The sequence below is a fragment of the Neovison vison genome, chromosome 9 (assembly GCF_020171115.1).
Source record: "Neovison vison isolate M4711 chromosome 9, ASM_NN_V1, whole genome shotgun sequence".
NCBI classification, from domain to species: Eukaryota; Metazoa; Chordata; class Mammalia; order Carnivora; family Mustelidae; genus Neogale; species Neogale vison.
This window is the reverse complement of record NC_058099.1, coordinates 98,920,185-98,929,452: the sequence shown is the minus strand read 5'-3', so window position 1 is coordinate 98,929,452 and position 9,268 is coordinate 98,920,185.

The following is a 9,268-nucleotide window of genomic DNA, read 5'->3' as shown; positions in this document are numbered from 1 at the left end:
GTGGGAGAAAGGGGATAAAAAGAGGTTCAGGGAAAAAAAAAAGAGAATTAAAAAAATAAAACGAATAAAGAAAAATATAAAAAAGAACATATATAAGATAAAGTAGTTAAAAATGTTAAAAAAAAGAAAAGTGCAAAAGTTAAAAAAAAATTAGCAGCAGAAGAAAAAAAATTGAAAAAGAGAAAAAATTAAATTAACTGCAAGACTAAAGAATCATGGGGAGAAAGCCGTGAGTTCCGTGCTTTGCTTTCTCCTCTGGAATTCCACCACTCTCCTTGGTTTTGAACCTGTACTCCTTGGTAGGTGAACTTGGTCCTGGCTGGATTTCTTGTTGATCTTCTGGGGGAGGGGCCTGTTGTAGTGATTCTCAAGTGTCTTTGCCCCAGGCGGAATTGCACCGCCCTTACCTGGGCCGGGCTGAGTAATCGGCTCAGGTTCGCTTTCGGGAGTTTTTGTTCCCTGAATGTTTTCCGGAGAGTTCTGGAGGACGGGAATGAAAACGGCGGCCTCCCAGTCTCCGGCCCAGAGGAGCCGAGAGCTCAGCGGGGGCCCACTCCTGAGTGCGCCCTCAGAGAATAGCACCCAATTACTCCCCTCTCCCTGGCCTCCGGCCGCGCTCCGAGCTCACCAAGCCTGCGACCGGTTCAAGGTAACCCCGGGCTGAGAGCTCACTCCTCGGCTCTGTCTCTGAGGAGTGACAGAGCGTCTCTGTCTCCTCCGGCTTCCCCGTTCTAATACCTGTAAGCTCTGCGACACTCAGACACCCCCGATCCTTCTGTGACCCTGCGGGACCTGAGGCCACGCTGACCCCGCGTGGGCTTCACCCTGGATTAGCCTCCGGAGCGATGTCCCTCAGCGGAACAGACTTTTAAAAGTCCTGATTTTGTGCTCCGCTGCTCGGCCGCTTGCCGGGATCCGGCCCCTTCCCCCGCAGTCTACCTTCCCATCATTTTGGATTCACTTCTCCGCCAGTCCTACCTTTCAGAAAGTGGTTGATTTTCTGTTTCTAGAATTGCGGTTCTTCTTCTCTTTGATCTCCTGTTGGATTTGTGGGTGTTTGCAATCTTTAGATAAGCTATCTAGCTGATCTCCTGCTACCTGAAGTAGTCTCAGCCTGCTACTTCTCCGTCATCTTGACTTCCCCCGTCCTCCAATGTGGTTTTTTTTTTTTTTAAGATTATTTATTTATTTATTTGACAGAGAGAGATCACAAGTAGGCAGAGAGGCAGGCAGAGAGAGAGGAGGAAGCAGGCTCTCTGCTGAGCAGAGCCCCATGCGGGACTTGATCCCAGGACCCTGAGATCATGACCTGAGCTGAAGGCAGCGGCTTAACCCACTGAGCCACCCAGGCGCCCCCCCCCATCTGGTTTTTTTTTTTTTTTTAAAGATTTTATTTATTTATTTGAGAGAGAGAGACAGTGAGAGAGAGCATGAGCGAGGAGAAGGTCAGAGAGCGAAGCAGACTCCCCCATGGAGCTGGGAGCCTGATGTGGGAATCGATCCCGGGACTCCAGGATCACGCCCTGAGCCGAAGGCAGTCGTCAAACCAACTGAGCCACCCAGGCGTCCCCCCCCCATCTGGTTTTGATTTGAATCTCCCTGATGGCTAATGATGATGAACATTTTTTTTTTTATGTGTCTGTTAGCCATTTGTATGTCTTCTTTGGAGAAGTTACCGTTCATTTCTTCTGTCCATTTTTGGACGGGATTATCTGTTGAGTTTGAGGAGTTCTTTATAGATCTTGGATATCAGTCCTTTGTCTATAGTGTCATTTATGAATATCTTCTCCCATTTCATGGGTTGCCTCTTTGTTTTGTTGACTGTTTCCTTTGCTGTGCAGAGGCTTTTTATTTTGTTGAAGTCCCAAAAGTTCACTTTCGCTTTTGTTTCCTTTGCCTTTGGAGACATGTCTTGGAAGAAGTTGATGTGGCCATTGTCGAAGAGGTTACTATCTGTGTTCTTCTCTAGGATTTTGGTAGATTCCTGCCTCGTGCTGAGGTCTTTTATCCATTTCAAGTTTATCTTTGTGTATGGTGTAGGAGAATGATCGAGTTTCATTCTTCTATACCTAACTGTCCAATTTTCCCAGCACCATTTATTGAAGGGACTGTCCTTTGTCCATTGGATCTGTTTTCCTGGTTTGTTGAAGATTATTTGACCATAGAGTCCATATCTGGGTTCTCTACTCTGTTCCACTGGTGTATGTGTCTGTTTTTGTGCCAGTACCATGCTGACTTGGTGATCACCACTTTGTTGTAAAGCTTGAAACCCGTCAGCGTGACGCCCCCAGTTTTGTTTTTCTTTTTCACCATTTTCCTTGGTGATTCAGGGTCTCTTCTGGTTCCATACAAATTTTAGGATTGTTTGTTCCAGCACTTTGAAAAAATGTCAGTGGAGTTTCTATCGGGATGACATTGAAACTATAGATTTCTCTAGGCAGCGTAGACCTTTTAACAATGTTTATTCTTCCGATCCATGAGCATCCGATGGAATGGTTTTCCATCTTTGTGTCTTCTTCAATTTCTTTCATGAGTGTTCTGTAGTTCCTCAAGTATAGATCCTTTACCTTTTTGGTTAGGTTTATTCCCAGGTATCTTATGGCTCTTGGTGCTATAGTAAATGGAATCAATTCTCTAATTTCCCTTTCTCTATTTTCATTGTTAGTGTATAAGAAAGCAACTGATTTCTGTACATTGATTTTGTATCCTGCCACATTACTGAATTGCTGTATGAGTTCTAGTAGTTTGGGGGTGAAGCCTTTTGGGTTCTCCATACAAAGTATCATGTCATCTGTGAAGAGAGAGTGAGTTTGACTTCCTCTTTGCCAATTTGAATACCTTTTATTTCTTTTTGTTGTCTGATTGCTGTTGCTAGGACTTCTAGTACTATGTTGAGCAAGAGTGGTGAGAGTGGGCCTCCTTGTCATGTTCCAGACTCAAAGGGAAGTCTGTCAACTTTTCCCCATTGAGAATGAAATTCGCTGTGGGTTTTTCAAACATAGATTCTATGAAGTTGAGGAATGTTCCCTTTATCCCTGTACTTTGAAGAATTTTAATCAGGAATGGATGCTGTATTTTGTCAAATGCTTTTCTGCATCAAATGAGAGGACTGTGTGGTTTCTCTCTCTTCTCCTGATTTGTTCTGTCACATTGATTGACTTGCAAATGTTGAACCACCCTTGCATCCCAGGGATGAATCCCACCTGGTCATGGTGGATAATCATTTTAATGTACTGTTGGATCCTATTAGCTAGGATCTTGTTGAGAATCTTGGCATCCATATTCATCAGGGATATTGGTCGGAAATTCTCCTTTTTGATGGGGTCTTTGCCTGGTTTGGGGATCGGGGTAATGCTGGCTTCATAGAAAGAGTCTGGAAGTTTTCCTTCTGTTTCCATTTTTTGAAACAGCTTCAGGAGAAGAGGTATTATTTCTTCTTCAAATGTTTGGTAGAATTCCCCAGGGACTCTGTCAGGTTCTGGACTCTTGTTTTTTGGGAGGTTTTTGATCACTGCTTCACTCTTGTTACTAGATATTGGTCTAGTCAGGTTATCAATTTCTTCCTGTTTCAGTCTTGGAAGTTTATAGGTTTCCAGAAATGCATCCATTTCTTCTAGGTTGCTTAACTTACTGGCATATAGCTGTTGATAATAATTTCTGATGATTGTTTCTATTTCCTTGGTGTTAGTTGTTGAGATGCTACCTTACACCAGTTAGAATGGCCAAAATTAAAAAGACAGTAAACAACAAGTGTTGGAGAAGATGTGGAGAAAGGGGAACACTCTTCCACTGTTGATGGGAGTGCAAGGTGGTACGGCCACTCTGGAAAACAGTGCGGAGATTCCTTAAGGGACTAAAAATAAAACTACCCTATGACCTGGCAATTGCACGACTGGGTATTTACCCCAAAGATACAGATGTAGTGAAAAGTAGGGCCATCTGTACCCCAAGGTTCATAGAAGCAAAGGTCACAATTGCCAAACTGTGGAAAGGGCCAAGATGCCCTTCAACAGATGAATGGATAAAGAAGATACGGGTCCATATATACCATGGAATATTGTGCCTCCATCAGAAAGGATGAATACCCAGCTTTTGTATCAACATGGGCGGGACTGGAGGAGATTATGCTGAGTGAAATAAGTCAAGCAGAGAGAGTCAATTATCATATGGTTTCACTTACTTGTGGAGCGCAAGGAACACAGAGAACATTTAGGAGAAAGAAAGGAAAAGTGAATTGGGGGAAATTGGACAGGGAGACGAACCATGAGAGACTGTGGACTCTGAGAAACAAACAGAGGGTTTGGGAGGGGATGGCATGGGGGGTTAGGTGAGCCTGTTGGTGGGTACTAAGGAGGGTACGTATTACATGGAGCACTGGGTGTGCTGCATAAACAATCTTGGAACACTGGAAAAAATAAGATTTTAAAAATTGTGTTTATACAGAATTTTTGGATAGTTTTTCTTAGGGTTTTATTTATTTGAGAGAGACAGTGAGAGAGAATACAAGTGGGGCGGAGGGGCAGAGTGTGAGGGAGAAGCAGGCTTTCTGCTGAGCAGGGGGTCTGGCATAGGACTCGATCCCAGGACTCTCAGATCATGACCTGAGCTGAAGGAAGATGCTGAATGACTGAGCCACCCAGGCGCCCTCCTGGATAGTTTTTAACATAAAAGTATGTTTTGTTTTGTCAAATGCTTCTTTTTGCGTCTGTGGAGATGATCATTTTATCTTTTTACCAATGTGGTATATTGCATTTATTGACTTTCATATGTTGAGCCAGCCTTACATCCCAGGAATAAATCCCCTTTGATTGTGGTTATGACCCTTGTTATATGCGGTTGAATTTGGTTTGCTAGTATTTTGTTGAGAAATTTTCACCCATATCTGTCAGAGATACTGGTCTGTAATCTCTTCTTGTAGTGTTTTAATCTGCTTTGGGTATCAGAGTAATACTGGTCTTATAAAATGAGTTTGGGAGTGCTCCCTCCTCTTCAGTTCTTTGGAAGAGTTTGAGAAGAATTCAAATTTAATTCTTCTTTAAATCTTTCGTAGTATTCACCTGGGAAACCCTTTTTTCCTGGGCGGTTTTTTTCTTTGTTAGGAGGTTTTATATTACTGGCTATAGCCTCACTTATGTGTCTGTTCAGACTTTCTGTGTCTTTATGATTCAGTCTTGGGTAGTTGTATGTTTGTAGGAACTTTATCTGTTTCTTCTAGGAGGTAGAGTTTCTTGGTGTATAATAGTTCATAGTAGTCTCTTGTGATCCTTTGTATTTCTGTGGTATCGGTTGTAATATCTCCTCTTTAATTTCTGCTTTTGAGGTTTTTGTCCCTTTTTCTTAGGCTACTCAGAGGTTGTCAATTTTGTTCATTCTTCCAAAAATCAGCTCTTACTTTCCCTGGATTTTTCTGTTGTTCTTCTGGACTCTATTTATTTTTGCTCTGGTCTTTGCTTTTTCCTTCCTTTTTCTAACTTTGGGCATATTTTTTCTAGTTTCTTGAGGTGTGAAATTAGGTAGTTTATTTGGGATCTTTGTGTTTTTTTTTTTTAAAGATTTTTTTAATTTATTTATTTGACAGACAGAGGTCACAAGTAGGCAGAGAGGCAGGCAGAGAGAGAGGAGGAAGCAGGCTCCCTGCTGAGCAGAGAGCCCGATGCGGGGCTCGATCCCAGGACCCTGGGACCACGACCCGAGCCGAAGGCAGAGGCCTTAACCCACTGAGCCACCCAGGTGCCCTGGGATCTTTGTTTTTAATGTAGACATTTTATCATTATAAGCTGTCCTCTTAGAACTACCTCTGCTATATCCTTTAAGTTTTCATATGTTGTGTTTCCATTTTCATGTTTCAAGATATTTTATTTTCCTTTTGATGTCTTCTTTAACCCTTCGGTTTTTCAGGAGTGTGTTGTTTAATTCCACACATTTGTGAGTTTTCCAGCTTTCCTCCTATTACTGATTTCTAGTTTTATAACATAGTAGTGTAAAAGATGCTTAGTATTGAGCTCAGTCTTCATCTGTTTGTTAAGTAAGACTTCTTTTGTGACCCAGCATATGATCTATCCTTGAAAATAGTCCCTGTGCATTTTAGAAGAATGTATATTCTTTTTAAAAATTTTATTTATGGGGCGCCTGGGTGGCTCAGTGGGTTAAAGCCTCTGCCTTCAGCTCAGGTCATGATCCCAGGGTCCTGGGATCGAGCCCCGCATCGGGCTCTCTGCTCAGCAGGGAGCCTGCTTCCTCCTCTCTCTCTCTCTGCCTGCCTCTCTGCCTATTTGTAATCTCTGTCTGTCAAATAAATAAATAAAATCTTTAAAAAAATAAAAAAATTTTATTTAGTTAATTTTATTTTTCCTTATGTTCAGTTAGCCAACATATAGTACATCAGAAGTTTTTGTTGTAGTGTTCAGTGATTCATTAGTTGCATTTAACACCTAGTGCTCATCCCCACACATGTTATGCGGCTGTTGAATGGAATGCTCCGTATTCATCTGTTAGGTCCATTTGGCCTAAAGTATGGTTTAAGCTCAGTGTCTCCTTACTGATTTTTTTTTTGGTCTAACTGATTTATCCATTGTTGAAATATTATTGTATTGTGGTCTCTCCCTTCCAATATGTTAGTATTTGCTTAATATATTCAGGTGTTCTGATGTTGGGTGTATATAAATTTATGATATGTCTTCTTGATGAATTGACTCCTTATCATTATAAATGACCTTCTTATTCTTTTATTGCAGTACTTGAGTTAAAGTCTATATATCTAAGTGTAGCTATTCATGTTCTCATTTGCATGGATGATTTTTTTCCATCCCTCACTTTCAGTCTTTGTGTGTCCTTGAAGCTGAAATTAATCCCCTGTAGACAGCATATTGTTGGGTCTTTTGGTGGAGGCGGTGTCTTTTGTTTTTTTTTAATACTTCTGCTATGTCTTTTGATTAAAGAAGTTAATCCATTTACATTTAGAGAAACTACCGATAGGTAAGGAATTACTAATGCCATCTTATTAATTGTACTCTGGCTATTTTACAGCTCCCTGTTCGTCTCTTACTGTCTTTCCTTGTAAACTGATGATTTTCCATGTGGTATACTTTAATGCTCTTCTCCTTGTTTTTTGTGTATCTACAGATTTTTCTTTTTGGTTACCATGAGGCTTACCTAAAACATCTCATAGATAAAACAGTCTATTTTAAACTGATAACAACTTAATTTCAATTGCATACAAAAACTACACCCTTTTACTCTTACATTTACAATCTCGCATTTTTAAGCTCATTTTATGTTTTGGGTGTCGAAAATTGCGTCTTTTCGTATTAGGTATTCTTTAACAAATCATTTCAACTGTTGTTATTTTTAATACTTTTATTCTTTAGGGGTGCCCGGGTGGCTAAGTCAGTTAAGTGTCTGTCTTTGGCTCAGGGTATGATCCCCGTGTCCATTTCAGGCTCCACGCCTAGTGCAGAAGCCTGCTTCTTCCTCTCCCTCTGTTCTCCCCTGCCCCACTCATTTTCTCCCTCACTCTGCTCTCTCTCAAATAAACAAAATCTTTTAAGAAGGAGTTTCATTCTTTAATCTTTGTGCTAGAGTTAGCTTACTTTCACAACACCATACTACATTATTACTCTATTCTAAATTTGTCTGTATACTTACCTTTAGCAGCATGTTTTATATTTTCATACATTTTCATTTTATCAGTTAGTGCTATTTCCATTCAACTTTAAGAACTTTTGGGGGCATCTGCATAGTGCAGTCAGTTAAGCATCTGACTCTTGGTTTTGGCTCAGGTCATGATGTCAGAGTCATGGGATCAAGCATGCTCAGCACAGAGTCTGCTTGAGATTCACTCAATGTTGAAGAGGTTACTGCCTATGTTCTCCTCTAGGATATTGATGGATTCCTGTCTCATAGTGAGGTCTTTCATCCATTTAGAGTTTAACATTGTGTATGATGTAAGAGAATGGTCGAGTTTCATTCTTCTGTATATAGCTGCCCAATTTTCCCATTATTTATTCCCACCATTTATTGAAGAGACTATCTTTTTTCCATTGGGTATTTTTTCCCGCTTTGTTGAAGATTATTTGACCGTAGAGTTGTGGGTCCATATCGGGGCTCTCTATTCTGCTCCATTTGTCTACGTGTCTGGTTTTTTGCCAGTACCATGCTGTCTTGGTGATCACAGTTTTGTAATATAGCTTGAAATCAGTCAATGTGATGCCCCCAGCTTCGTTTTTCTTTTTCAAAAGAAGAAGGCTTTTGCACTCCACCAATACAGGATCCTGGAGGCTCCCTCCCCCTTCTGTTTATCTTTTTTTTTTTTTCAAATTTCTTTTCAGCATAACAGAAATCATTGTTTTTGCACCATACGCAGTGCTCCATGCAATGCATGCCCTCCATGATACCCACCACTTGGCTACAGAAAGGGAAATTAGAGAATCGATTCCATTTACTATAGCACCAAGAACCATAAGATACCTGGGAATAAACCTAACCAAAGAGGTAAAGGATCTGTACTCAAGGAACTACAGAACACTCATGAAAGAAATTGAAGAAGACACAAAAAAATGGAAGACCATTCCATGCCCTTGGAGCAGAAGAATAAACATTGTTAAAATGTCTAAACTGCCTAGAGCAATCTATACTTTTAGTGCCATTCCGATCAATATTCGACCGGTATTTTTCAAAGAGCTGGAGCAAATAACCCTAAAATGTGTATGGAATCAGAAGAGACCCCGAATCGCTAAGGAAATGTTGAAAAACAAAAATAAAACTGGCGGCAAAATGTTACCTGATTTTAGCTTTACTACAAAGCTGTGATCACCAAGACAATATGGTACTGGCATAAAAACAGACACATAGACTAGTGGAACAGAGTAGAGAGCCCAGATAGGGGCCCTCAACTCTATGGTCAAATAATCTTCAACAAAGCAGGAAAAAAATACACAGTGGAAAAAAGACAGTCTCCTCAATAAAGGGTGCTGGGAAAATTGGACAGCTATATGTAGAAGAATGAAACTCGACCATTCTCTTATACCGTACACGAAGATAAACTCGAAATGGATAAAACACCTCAGAGTGAGACAGGAATCCATCAGAATCCTAGAGGAGAACATAGGCAGTAACCTCTTCTGTTTATCTTTTGATATCTGCCCATAGAATGATGGCTCCCCGCTTCATACCTCAAGACTAACCGCCTGAGATATTCTGTTTATAGAGATCCAGATATACCTCCTTACATCACAGGGACAGGGACAAGGCGCGGTGACAGGCAAGGGGG